Source organism: Oncorhynchus clarkii, chromosome 9 (assembly GCF_045791955.1).
Source record: "Oncorhynchus clarkii lewisi isolate Uvic-CL-2024 chromosome 9, UVic_Ocla_1.0, whole genome shotgun sequence".
NCBI lineage: Eukaryota > Metazoa > Chordata > Actinopteri > Salmoniformes > Salmonidae > Oncorhynchus > Oncorhynchus clarkii.
The window spans coordinates 60832406-60846393 of NC_092155.1; the positions used below are offsets into that span (position 1 = coordinate 60832406).

A 13988-nucleotide genomic window follows, 5' to 3' on the forward strand; every position below is an offset into this window, starting at 1 on the left:
TTACATACACTTAGGTTGGAGTCATTAAAACTTGTTTTTCAACCACTCCACAAATTTCTTGTTAAGAAACTATAGTTTTAGAAAGTCGGTTAGGACATCTGCTTTGTGCATGACACAAGTAATTATTCCAAGAATTGTTTACAGACAGATTATTTCACTTATAATTCACTGTATCACAATTCCAGTGGGTCAGAAGTTTACATACAATAAGTTGACTGTGCCTTTAAACAGCTTGGAAAAGTCCAGAAAATGATGTCATGGAAGCTTCTGATAGGCTTATTGACATCATTTGAGTCAATTGGAGGTGTACCTGTGGATGTATTTCAAGGCCTACCTTCAAACTCAGTGCCTCTTTGCTTGACATCATGGGAAAATCAAAAGAAATCAGCCAAGACCTCAGAAAAAAATTGTAGACCTCCACAAGTCTGGTTCATCCTTGGGAGCAATTTCCAAACGTCTGAAGGTACCACGTTCACCTGTACAAACAATAGTATGCAAGTATAAACATCATGGGACCGTCATACCCCTCAGGAAGGAGACGCGTTCTCTCTCCTAGAGATGAACGTACTTTGGTGCGAAAGTGCAAATCAATCCCAGAACAACAGCAAAGGACCTTGACAAGATACTGGAGGAAACAGGTACAAAAGTATCTATATCCACAGTAAAAACAAGTCCTATATCGACATAACCTGAAAGGCCGCTCGGCAAGGAAGAAGCCACTGCTACAAAACCCGCCATAAAAAAGGCGTAATAACCAAACCCGGCAACAAATAACCAGGAAATAACCAGGAAACAGAGGGTTAAATACATGAACAAGTAATTGGGGAATGAAAACCAGGTGTGTAGCGAACAAAGACAAAACCATTGTAAAATGAAAGGTGGATCAGCGAAGACTAGAAGACCGGTGACGTCGACCTGCCGAACGCCGCCCGAACAAGGAGAGGGACCGTCTTCGGCGGAAGTCGTAACATGTATACACACTACTGTACCAAACGTTCAATGTTTCACGTTTCCCTCTCAATACAGAACATTTGAAAGGCTGTAAACCCTAATTCCCTCTTCTCTTTCTTTACTTTCAGCAACATTGGCCCAATTTCCTTACAACATACAGTAACTACATCATACCTATGCCTTGTGTGTGTGTGTGTGTGTGTGTTTGCGATGGCAAAACAGGGACTGACAGTCCCTGACATAACCCATCTGCTCTGGTCTCACCAAGTGCTCTCTTTCATTTTAACGACATACACTATGTCACAGGTAACGGCTATTCATTATCACACTCCTGCGTTTCACTCAATCTACTTCAATCTATAGACAGTGAACACGACAGGTCTGCTTTCATCACTACTAAATGTAACCTTTCACTGTCGCAAACATGAACTTACTGTAATGAACACTACCAATAACTGTCATGCCGTTATTTCTCTATTTGGTTAGGTCAGGGTGTGATTTGGGGTGGGCATTCTATGTTTTCTATTTCTTTGTTTTTGACCGAGTGTGGTTCCCAATCAGAGGCAGCTGTCTATCGTTGTCTCTGATTGGGAATCATACTTAGGCAGCCTTTTTCCCACCTGTGTTGTGTGGGTAGTTATTTTCTGTTTTTATCTGTTTACCTGACAGAACTGTTCGCTTTCGTTTTGTTACTTTGTTTGAGTGTTTCTTTGATCAATAAAATCATGAACACTTTTCACGCTGCGCTTTGATCCACTCATTCCGACGAGAGCCGTTACAATAACCCTGATGTATCTTCACATCGCTACATATTTGTCGCCAAACCCACTGGCTCCAGGTCATCTATAAGTCTTTGCTAGGTAAAGCTCCGCCTTATCTCAGCTCACTGGTCACCATAGCAACACCCAACCTTGGCACGCGCTTCAGCAGGTATATTTTACTGGTCATCCCCAAAGACAACACCTCATTTAGCCGCCTTTCCTTCCAGTTCTCTGCTGCCAATGACTGGAACGAATTGCAAAAATCACTGAAGTTGGAGACTTATATCTCCCTCACTAATTCCAAGCATCGGCTGTCAGAGTAGCTGTACACAGCCCATCTGTAAATAGCTCATCCAACTAACTACCTACCTCATCCCCATATTTGTTTATTTGTTTTTTTTCTACTCTTTTGCACACCAGTATTTCTACTTTCACATCCTCATCTGCACATCTATCACTCCAGTGTTAATTGCTAAATTGTAATTACTTCGCCACTATGGCCTATTTATTGCCTTACCTCCTTACTTCATTTGCACACAGTGTATACAGATTTTCTATTGTGTTATTGACTGTACGATTGTTTATCCCATGTGTAACTCTGTGTTTTTTGTTCCAATGCTTTGCTTTATCTTGGCCAGGTCGCAGTTGTAAATTAGAACTTGTTCTCAACTGGCCTACCTGGTTAAATAAAGGTGAAATAAAATAAAATAAAACATTTTTAAAAAATAGACACCATTGTGTACAGTTAACTGCCCATACACAGTCATGTTATCTATAGAAGCTGTTCAAATAGAAAGAAATACATCAAGGACATAGACTGGAGCTGAGTTAAACAGCCTTTGTAACACAGTAGGTCCAGCATAGGGACTCAGTCATACTGACTTAGTGAGCTCTATAATAAACACATACAGTGCACACACACAGGTTTTTACATACAATCCAATTGACAATCACTCATAACTTAGTTACAGCATGTCATCTCTGTTGCGCTGTACAGAAAGTTTGGCAGTGAAATCAAGAGTCCTTACCGTGCTGCTGCTGCAGTTAAAGAGAGGTCCCACACAGACTGGTGAAGCGCGATAACAAACACACACACACTTCACAAACACACACTCACATTCTCTCACTCGCCCTTCAGAGCAGCAAGGATATATTCTTTACAGTCTTTTGACAGCTCTGAACTTACTCACCCCGCCCAAACTCTCTCACACTCCCTCCCCCTGTTTCTTTCCTTCTCGCATTACCCAGCTGACTGACGGCCAGGCTTACACACTATTACACAGTGACAAATAGTACAAACACACCAGTCACAACAGAACAGCTAGGAGAGAAAGGGTCAGGGGGGGGGGATAATTTACTTCTCATTCAAATGGTACCAATGAATGGATGGAGTCAGGTCTATATAGCTTGATACCTGGTGTGTTATGTCACTTCATACTCCATTTCTGATTTAATGCACTACTATACCTTCATGAGTGTGTGGGTGTGTTCATGTGTAGGCCTAATGTGTGATTCAAGTAAAGAAAACAGGCATACATCATAAATACACACAGATATAATTTTCTATTGGTCACCAACATTTTATTGAAGATGCCCGTGCCCACAGTTACCGGTCGATTACTGTATGTGTCTCAGAGACACAGTTGAGAAGTACAGTAGGACAACTCTACCATTGAGATTATAATCACTGTGCCCTCTGCTGTCCCGAGGTCTACACTACAACTACATTTACAGTGGGAAATTATGATGGGTGTACATTAGGACCGTTTTTTAAAATTCTTCTCTGCACCAATTATGATATGTTTATTTCAGATCAGGATCAATGTCCTCTAACATTTCTAAACAAACAAAAACAAATACCAGGACATTCAACCAGTTGAAATAGCTTTTTTTTGTTCAATCTCATTGTGTGATGATAAGAACTAGCTTCTCACAGACTTTGGTGGCAGTGTAGTAGCTGCTGAACACAAATAATGACTAGGCTACTTTAAAACTGAGGAGACAGGTGTGAGATGAGCAGAGAAAAGCTAATGATCTCAGACAGTGAGCAAATAAGAGACAGAGATATACAGTATGTGAGGAAAGCATGACAGTTCATGAACCTAACTACCACTGAGTTATACTTTCTGGTAAATCACTATCACAACAACTATCACAATGAGACTAAAATTTGCATGCAACTAAAGAAGGATAATTCCATTTAAATCCATCCAGACTGGGGCTCTGTCCAGTGTCATTCAACTGGAGTCCCTCATAGAGACTGAGAGTCTGACAGGTGATTGGCTGCTGTCCAGCTTGACTCCATGAGACCAATCAGCTGTCCAGCTTGATGCCAAGAGACCAATCAAAGTGCCGGGTTATCGAGATGAGGGGCTACTGCACCCTGAGGAGGGACAACAGAACTGATGGGATGCATCATCCTCACGCTCCTCACTGAGGAACCAACGGGGATGGGTAAAGCGAGAGACAGACAGAGAGAGAGAGGGATGGAGTCAGGGTGATGGACAGACGTAAAGGGAGGTAGGGAAGGAGACATGGAAGTAGGGAGGGAGAGGAAGGAGAAAGACAAAAGATTCACAGAGAAACAGAGAAAACAGATAGCAAGAAAAAGAGAAAAAGCATGAGATATAAATACATGACAAAAAGTTGATCAAAGCATACATTGGTGGAAATGATACTGAGAGAAGAGAGGAGCAGGAGGCTGTCGAAATGTTCCTGTCATATCCTAAATGTGTAAAAAGGAAACAATTTGAAGTAAAGTTTCTGTGTCTATGTGTCAGCTGAAGCCAGAGGTCAGGATCATCATAGTAAAGCTAAGGGAGTGAATGTTATTTATAATAATGGTTACATGGAGAAAATCGGACCTCTCTGAAATGAAAATGTATGCCCTCCCTTCAGCCAAATATCTTTGATCTAAACCCTCCCTAAATGCTTGAAAAATAAACAAGTGACCCACCCTATACCCAACATAATAATTAAAATAATGTGGATAGCAGAGAAAATGTCTACCATTTACCCTCAAATCTTGGACAGACCAGAGCCTTAGATTTAGACACTGTTTTTGTCCTGTAAGCATTACATGTCAATGCAGGAATTTTGATAGCTGTAACGGTTTTCTGTATGTGAAGGAGAGTCGGACCAAAATGCAGCGTGTAGATTTCGATCCATGTTTTAATAAACAAACGTAAAACACGAATCAATACAAACACTACAAAATAAAGGACGTAATGAACGTAACGAAAACCTAAACAGCCCTATCTGGTGAAAACACATAGACAGGAACAATCACCCACAAACACACAGTGAAACCCAGGCTACCTAAATATGGTTCCCAATCAGAGACAATGACGAACACCTGCCTCTGATTGAGCACCATATCAGGCCGAACATAGAACTGGACAAACTAGACATGTAACATAGAATGCCCACTCAGATCACACCCTGACCAACCAAAACATAGAAACATACAAAGCAAACTATGGTCAGGGTGTGACAATAGCGCACAGGGCTGCGGGTCAGAAAGTTGTGGTTTCGCAGACCACCAAAATATTTTTGAATACCACACATATTACTGAAATTACAGCCTACTCATTCAAGGGTTTTTCTTTATTTTTACTTTTTTCTACATTGTAGAATAATAGTGAAGACATCAAAACTATGGAATCATGTAGTAGCCAAAAAAGTGTTAAAAAAAATCTAAATATATTTTAGATTTTAGATTCTTCAAAGTATCCACCCTTTGCCTACAGCTTTGCACACTCTGGCATTCTCTCAACCAGCTTCACCTGGAATGTTTATCCAACAGTCTTGAAGGAGTTCCCACATATGCGGAGCACTTGTTGGCTGCTTTTCCTTCACTCTGCGGTCCAACTCATCCCAAAACATCTCAATTGGGTTGAGGTCAGGTGATTGTGGAGGCCAGGTCATCTGATGCATTATGCCATCACTCTCCTTCTTGGTCAAATAGCCCTTACACAGCCTGAAGTTGTGTTGGGTCATTGTCCTGTTGAAAAACAAATTATAGTCCCACCAAGTGCAAACCAGATGGGATGACGTATCACTGCAGAATGCTGTGGTAGCCATGCTGGTTAAGTGTGCCTTGAACTCTAAGTAAATCACAGACAATATCACCAGCAAAGCACCCCCACACCATCACACCTCCTCCTCCATGCTTCAAGGTGGGAACCACGTATGCGGAGATCATCCGTTCACCTACTCTTCGTCTCACAAATTTGGACTCAGACAAAAGGACATATTTCCACCGGTCTAATGTCCATTGCTTGTGTTTCTTGGCCCAAGCAAGTCTCTTCTTATTATTGGTGTCTTTTAGTAGTGGTTTCAATTCGACCATGAAGGCCTGGTTCACGCAGTCTTCTCTGCACAGTTGATGCTGAGATGTGTCTGTTACTTCATTTTCTGAGGCTGGTAACTCTAATGAACTTATCCTCTACAGCAGAGGTAACTCTGAGTCTTCCTTTCCTCTGGCAGTCCTTGTGAATGCCAGTTTCATCATAGCACTTGATGGTTTTTGTGAATGCACTTGAAGAAACGTTCAAAGTTCTTGAAATGTTCTGCATTGATTGACCTTCATGTCTTAAAGTAATGATGGACTGTTGTTTCTCATTGCTTATTTGAGCTGTTCTTGCCATAATATGGACTTGGTCTTTTACCAAATAGGGCTATCTTCTGTATACCACCCTTACCTTGTCACAACACAACTGATTGGCTCAAACGCATTAAGAAGGAAAGAAATTCCCTGAAGTAACTTTTAACACATATATTAATTGAAATGCATCTCAGGTGATCCCATGCATCCCTCATGAAGCTGGTTGAGAGAATGTGTGTAAAGTTGGCATCAAGGCAAAGAGTGGCTACTTTGAAGGATTTTAAAATGTACAATATATTTTGATTTAAACACTTTTTTGCTTAGTACATGATTCCATGTGTGTTATTTCATAGTATTGATGTCTTCACTATTATTCTACAATGTAGAAAATAGTACAAATAAAGAAAAACTCTTGAATGAGTTGGTGTGTCCAAACTTTTGACTGGTACTGTATGTGTTCATCTTATCATATTTATCCAATGCAAAATCAGTGTGTCTTGTTTACAACGAAACTGTCAATGTTTGCAAATAATTACATATAAGACTCTTAAGAATCTGAGCATGTACTTTCAAAAGTTAGACCTACCTATCCACCCCAAACAGAGTAGCCCTACCGACGCAGAAAACTACATGCTTTAACTGCTAGCTACTCTTCCGTGGCTTAACCCAATGAGAGAAGGTCGCTAGTGTTTCCCTAAAAGATGTCTGGATTTAAACATCTTCTATTGTACAGAAAGTGAATAGCTAAATCAGTTGATAGTGACAGAATAAGATTACTTTCCAAGCAAAGTCTTCTCGGCTATAGAGGGTTGTAGCTCAGCCTCTGAATGTCAAAGAAACTAAACAATGATATTCCCATATGAATCCGTGTATTTTACAGCTTGCTACTAGCATAAAGAATCAAGGGAAAAAGTACTGTTATATATCATTAATATATTTTATTTTATTCAAAATTGTAAGCTAACAAGGGTTTAGGCCTGTGCTTTTTGCCATTTTCTTTAATAAAATGTAGGCCTATGGCATACCCTCTCATACCACTCAATTCAAGTCTAGGGTTTAACTTAACAGCCCTTCACTGACATGGAGGTAGGATATTTAAAGAGTGCATGGTGGGTTGAGGAATTGATTATGCCTACTTGCGGCACCATGAAATGCTTCAAGTTTCAGCACCGCAATGCAAATTACTCGAATCTGACTTATTGTGAGGTCAATAACTCTGAAAAATAGATCATGGGCAAGAAACATTGTTTCCTTAAAATCAATTATAGTAGTAGCAAGCTATGAAAGCTGACCTCCGGTCCTCCTTCTCATCTTTGTGCTCTCCTTCTCAAACTGTACAGAACATTGGCACTGTACAGGCTAGTCTCTGCGCAAGATTTTCTGGACTAGGCCTAATCCCCCCCCCCCCCCCCCCCTGTGTAGTCCTACACAGTACAACCATTGCTTAGGAGGCACACAAAAACGTTTTTGATCAGAAAGAGCAGAGCAGGCTGGGACTTCGTATATCCCATTGCAGTGTGTAATGCAGCCCAGTTGTATTCCAACCATCCCAGCAGCTATCTTAGAAAAATAACTCTGCTCTGTGCTTCCCCCGAACATGTACTTCATAGCCTATAGCCTACAGGCTGTGTATAATTTGATTAAGACCACACTACATAGCCTATAGCCTACAGGCTGTGTATAATTTGATTAAGACCACACTACATAGCCTATAGCCTACAGGCTGTGTATAATTTGATTAAGACCACACTACATAGCCTATAGCCTACAGGCTGTGTATAATTTGATTAAGACCACACTACATAGCCTATAGCCTACAGGCTGTGTATAATTTGATTAAGACCACACTACATAGCCTATAGCCTACAGGCTGTGTATAATTTGATTAAGACCACACTACATAGCCTATAGCCTACAGGCTGTGTATAATTTGATTAAGACCACACTACATAGCCTATAGCCTACAGGCTGTGTATAATTTGATTAAGACCACACTACATAGCCTATAGCCTACAGGCTGTGGAAAATTTGATTAAGACCACACTACATAGCCTATAGGCACACTTAATATTGCGCGCCCAGGCGAGAATCAGAGATAAGGTGTGGTATCTGGCACACATTGATATATAAGCTTAATAAGCAAATAATTCTAAAACACTGAGAAATGTTTAAATGTCATCAATTACAGACTACATGACCCTCCCCTGGACTAGATTTAAAAAATACTAAACACTCCCCTTGACTGAAATTGAAAAAGCATGGCTCTCCACCATTTTCCTCCAGGTAACCATTCTGTACATTTCCATCCATCCCTAAATGGATAACATTTTAAATATTTAACACTAGGCAACTCTACATGCAAATGAGCCACCCTAATGTGTAACATGGCTACATTATCATGTGTGTTGCTTAGCCATCAACTGCTGTATTCTATGTCATATTTCCATAATACCCTGTCCAGGCAAAAATGCTAACTAGCACCCACTGACTGCACACTAGGCCTGTATATCCTCCCCCAATAGATGGCAGTCCTGGAGCATGATGCACTGAAGCTGGTGTCTGTTCAAGTTCAGGCAGAGAGTTAGAGAGAGAGAGAGAGAGAGAGAGAGAGAGAGAGAGAGAGAGAGAGAGAGAGAGAGAGAGAGAGAGAGAGAGAGAGAGAGAGAGAGAGAGAGAGAGAGAAAGAAAGAAAGAAAGAAAGAAAGAAAGAAAGAAAGAAAGAAAGAAAGAAAGAAAGAGATCCAGTGGGTTTAGTGGTGACTCAAAGCACCTTCAGACTCTCCACTCATTAAAGATGATTGTTATTTCTCTTCTCTAAGTGAGGACATCTCTCCATTTATATAAAGGCCCTATTTAAGTGAGCTCTCTGGCTCTCTTTGTTAATCTGTTTAAGAGGTAGCCCTCTCTCTTCCCCTCTCAGACACAGCAGTTAAGATGGAGACAACAACAGTGAGGACTCCTGATAGAAAGAAAGATGAGGAGGCAGTATGGCACAGGCTAGGGTCAGGGGTGAACTGGTGACACATTCCCACAGGTGTATGGGATGCAAGGTGATGAAAGACAAAGCAGGTGGTGAAAAATGGTGAGAGGATCAGGTGACATAGCAATGGAGGGTTCTTACACAGGTCAGGGGCTGGGTATGAGGTAAGGGTGTTAGGGTTAACCAGAGGGTTAGAACCAGTGGATTGAAGGGGATTTGTAGGAAGGAGCAAGCTTTGAAGGTAGGGTTGGTGACCAGTGCAGGGGAGTGGTGGACTGGGAATCTTTTTAGGGTTCCAAGGGTCTTTCAGGAGGTAAGGATTGTTGTGAGGTATTCACAGGTTCTTGGGGATCTTTTGAAGGCCTTTAGGTGGCCCTTACCTTGCCTGCTGCGAGTGTTTGGCAGACGAGGGGCAGCAGTACTGATGGAGGCTGAAGAAGCTGTTAACAGTCAGACTGGTGGGGAGGAGGGTGGCATAGGGGCTGGCTGCAGTAGGGGTTGTGGGAGCAGAGATTGGATAGCTTGAGTAAGATGGTGACTGCCTGACACTTAAGAAAGACCAAAAAAGAGACAAAGACACACACAGAGAGAGGAAAAGAGACAGAGAGATGAAGCAAACATGAAGACAGAAAGAGAACATTGAATTGAAGCAAAAAACAACATTGACATTGAGCAATGGTAGTAAACATGAGATACATATCCTGTAGATAGAGCGAGATTAAAAGAAGCTGATGTACAGTGAATTGCAATGTACATGACCATCATACTGAAGTTACTAACAACCTCAGGGAGTGAAGGACAACAAAGGTACAGAGCTGCCTCAAACAATGCCCCTCCTCAGAGGCAGTGAGGCAGCCAACCGCCCTGACCTCTCAAAATCATCTTCTATTCTATTGACTGTCTGAGAAAAAGTGCAGGGGTGGAATCCAACTTCACAAGCTTTTGGTTTTATTAATTTATTGCCTCCGGGGCCCGCTGGTGTAACTGCTAAACTGATTGCTGCTGACTACACTGTACTGCATGATTGTAGTGGGTTTACTAACGCGTTAGTTCTAGTAACTATGTTGACTATGACGTGACAACGAAGCAGGCTGTGTGTAGCGGTTAGCGTCATGATATGAAGGTTTGGCTTTTTTCCCCGCCTAGTCACAGACAGCTGGTGTGTTGTGCCCTGAAGTCCACAGGTGAAGGGAAAAGGTGAGAGGAGGAGAAAGCGTAGATAGAAGCGTAGATAGAAGCGTAGATAGAAGCGTAGATAGAAGCAAACAGAACAAACAGGGATAAACAAATTCTCGTTTGAAACTGTTGGACTAATGATTACACCCTAGATCAGCTCGATGCAGGCAAGAGTGTGCAAGGCTGTATTGAATGTGTAAATGTCTGTCACCTTGATGACTCAACATTCTCTCAACAGATGCAACTACGTTATAAACTATCATTCATAGGCTAGGTTGAAGCAACTTCATGATGGGTACAGGGAAAATTTGAGTATCATGTAGTAGCCTAAACCTATTGATGTTGCATTGAGCTGGGTGAATGAAATATGAATGAGAGTCATCCAATATGCTGTAAAAAAAAATTAAAAAAAATAAGGCCTTGTTCATTAAAACATATCATCCTCCCTCATCTTATATGACTCTGACCGTCACTGATATACAGTGCCTTGCGAAAGTATTCGTCCCCCTTGAACTTTGCGACCTTTTGCCACATTTCAGGCTTCAAACATAAAGATATAAAACTGTATTTTTTTGTGAAGAATCAACAACAAGTGGGACACAATCATGAAGTGGAACGACATTTATTGGATATTTCAAACTTTTTTAACAAATCAAAAACTGAAAAATTGGGCGTGCAAAATTATTCAGCCCCCTTAAGTTAATACTTTGTAGCGCCACCTTTTGCTGCGATTACAGCTGTAAGTGCCTTGGGGTATGTCTCTATCAGTTTTGCACATCGAGAGACTGACATTTTTTCCCATTCCTCCTTGCAAAACAGCTCGAGCTCAGTGAGGTTGGATGGAGAGCATTTGTGAACAGCAGTTTTCAGTTCTTTCCACAGATTCTCGATTGGATTCAGATCTGGACTTTGACTTGGCCATTCTAACACCTGGATATGTTTATTTTTGAACCATTCCATTGTAGATTTTGCTTTATGTTTTGGATCATTGTCTTGTTGGAAGACAAATCTCCGTCCCAGTCTCAGGTCTTTTGCAGACTCCATCAGGTTTTCTTCCAGAATGGTCCTGTATTTGGCTCCATCCATCTTCCCATAAATTTTAACCATCTTTCCTGTCCCTGCTGAAGAAAAGCAGGCCCAAGCCATGATGCTGCCACCACCATGTTTGACAGTGGGGATGGTGTGTTCAGGGTGATGAGCTGTGTTGCTTTTACGCCAAACATAACGTTTTGCATTGTTGCCAAAAAGTTCAATTTTGGTTTCATCTGACCAGAGCACCTTCTTCCACATGTTTGGTGTGTCTCCCAGGTGGCTTGTGGAAAACTTTAAACAACACTTTTTATGGATATCTTTAAGAAATGGCTTTCTTCTTGCCACTCTTCCATAAAGGCCAGATTTGTGCAATATACGACTGATTGTTGTCCTATGGACAGAGTCTCCCACCTCAGCTGTAGATCTCTGCAGTTCATCCAGAGTGATCATGGGCCTCTTGGCTGCATCTCTGATCAGTCTTCTCCTTGTATGAGCTGAAAGTTTAGAGGGACGGCCAGGTCTTGGTAGATTTGCAGTGGTCTGATACTCCTTCCATTTCAATATTATCGCTTGCACAGTGCTCCTTGGGATGTTTAAAGCTTGGGAAATCTTTTTGTATCCAAATCCGGCTTTAAACTTCTTCACAACAGTATCTCGGACCTGCCTGGTGTGTTCCTTGTTCTTCATGATGCTCTCTGCGCTTTTAACGGACCTCTGAGACTATCACAGTGCAGGTGCATTTATACGGAGACTTGATTACACACAGGTGGATTGTATTTATCATCATTAGTCATTTAGGTCAACATTGGATCATTCAGAGATCCTCACTGAACTTCTGGAGAGAGTTTGCTGCACTGAAAGTAAAGGGGCTGAATAATTTTGCACGCCCAATTTTTCAGTTTTTGATTTGTTAAAAAAGTTTGAAATATCCAATAAATGTCGTTCCACTTCATGATTGTGTCCCACTTGTTGTTGATTCTTCACAAAAAAATACAGTTTTATATCTTTATGTTTGAAGCCTGAAATGTGGCAAAAGGTCGCAAAGTTCAAGGGGGCCGAATACTTTCGCAAGGCACTGTATACAGTACCGGTCAAAAATGTGGACACACCTACTCATTCATGGGTTTTTCTTTATTTTTACTATTTTTTACATTGTAGAATAATAATGAAGATATCAAAATGTTGAAATAACACAGAGCGAGAAAGAAGAAGAAGAGAGAGAAAGAGAGAGGGGGGATTATATCTGAAAACTCAGACCACTCAGGATTATATAACACAACACTGCAATGTACCACACTGCTCTTCTGGATCATTCTAGAACAAAGTCAAACTTCCTGCAAACTTCCTGCAATACAGTAAAAGTGCATAAAAAATCCATAAGCTTTTTGAAGTCACTCCAAAATCTAAATGATCCTTTTCCAAAAAATCAGGAGTAATTCCATCTGCAGCATTTAAGCATGGCTGGATGGAAAGGAGAGAGAGGAGAAAGTGGAGAGCTCTTGGTTGAGTTGGATTAGCATGTAATTAGCATCCCTCTCACTGAGGCGAGCAGCTGCTGTCAGACAAGGACACACAGTCCCGGTCATTTAGCATGAGGGCCTGCTGCATGAGGCCAGGGAGAGAGACCTCACTCACTTTCGCTGCTCACACACTTCAGCAGGTCACCTGGAGTACACCTGACCAGGAAAATAGTTTTAAAGTGGTCCCTCATACAGATGGAGCTAAATGGGTAAGAGGGAGTAAGTGGAGTTAAAAATATCTTGGGGAAAGAAGTTGCGGATAACTATGAGATATTAATGGAAGAGAGTTAGTCAAGAGATGAGAGATACTGCAGATCTGAGAGAGTGCAGGGTGAGTGACAATAAAGTTTGGCTCTATTTGAACTATGTCATGCATACTCAATATTGATACATTTCCTTCTTTTTTTTTACCCCTTTATCTCCCCAATTTCATGATATCCAATTGGTAGTTACAGTCTTGTCCCATCACTGCAACTCCCGTATCGACTCAGGAGAGGCGAAGGTCGAGAGCCGTGCGTCCTCCAAAACATAACCCTGCCAAGCCGCACCGCTTCTAGACACAATGCTCACTTAACCCGTAAGCAAGCCGCACCAATGTGTCGGAGGAAACACCGTACACCTGGCGACCGTGTAAGCATGCATTGCGCACGGCCTGCCACAGGAATCGCTAGAGTGCGATGGGACAATGACAACCCGGCCGGCCAAACCCTCCCCTAACCTGGACGACGCTGGGCCAATTGTGCTGCATAGATGTCATACACATGTGTTATTAAGGCACATGAAAGTTCACATATTCCAGAAGGCATTTCTGGCAAAAAACGCATTTTGATAAAAAAAACAAATGCCTCTCCTGTGAAGTAGTGACGTGCGACATACGCCTAGCTTCTTGAAATGGGTAACACATTTGGTTTTAATGCAGACGAGAGCACTGCTGAATCCAGCTCCACACAGATATAAGCTGA

General features: G+C 41.6%; 1 protein-coding gene across 3 annotated transcripts in view; it reads right to left on the reverse strand.

Moving 5' to 3' along the window:
- Positions 1-13988, reverse strand: part of LOC139416669 (IQ motif and Sec7 domain ArfGEF 2b) — a 61126-nt gene that overhangs the window by 22624 nt on the left and 24514 nt on the right. Inside the window, exon 1 of one of the 3 annotated variants that reach the window (XM_071165620.1) lies at positions 2741-2887. The exons of the other annotated variants lie outside the window; for them this stretch is intronic. The gene's annotated coding sequence lies outside the window, so the exon portion shown is untranslated. Of the gene's footprint in view, positions 1-2740; positions 2888-13988 lie in introns of those variants that run through there. 3 annotated transcript variants of the gene reach the window in all.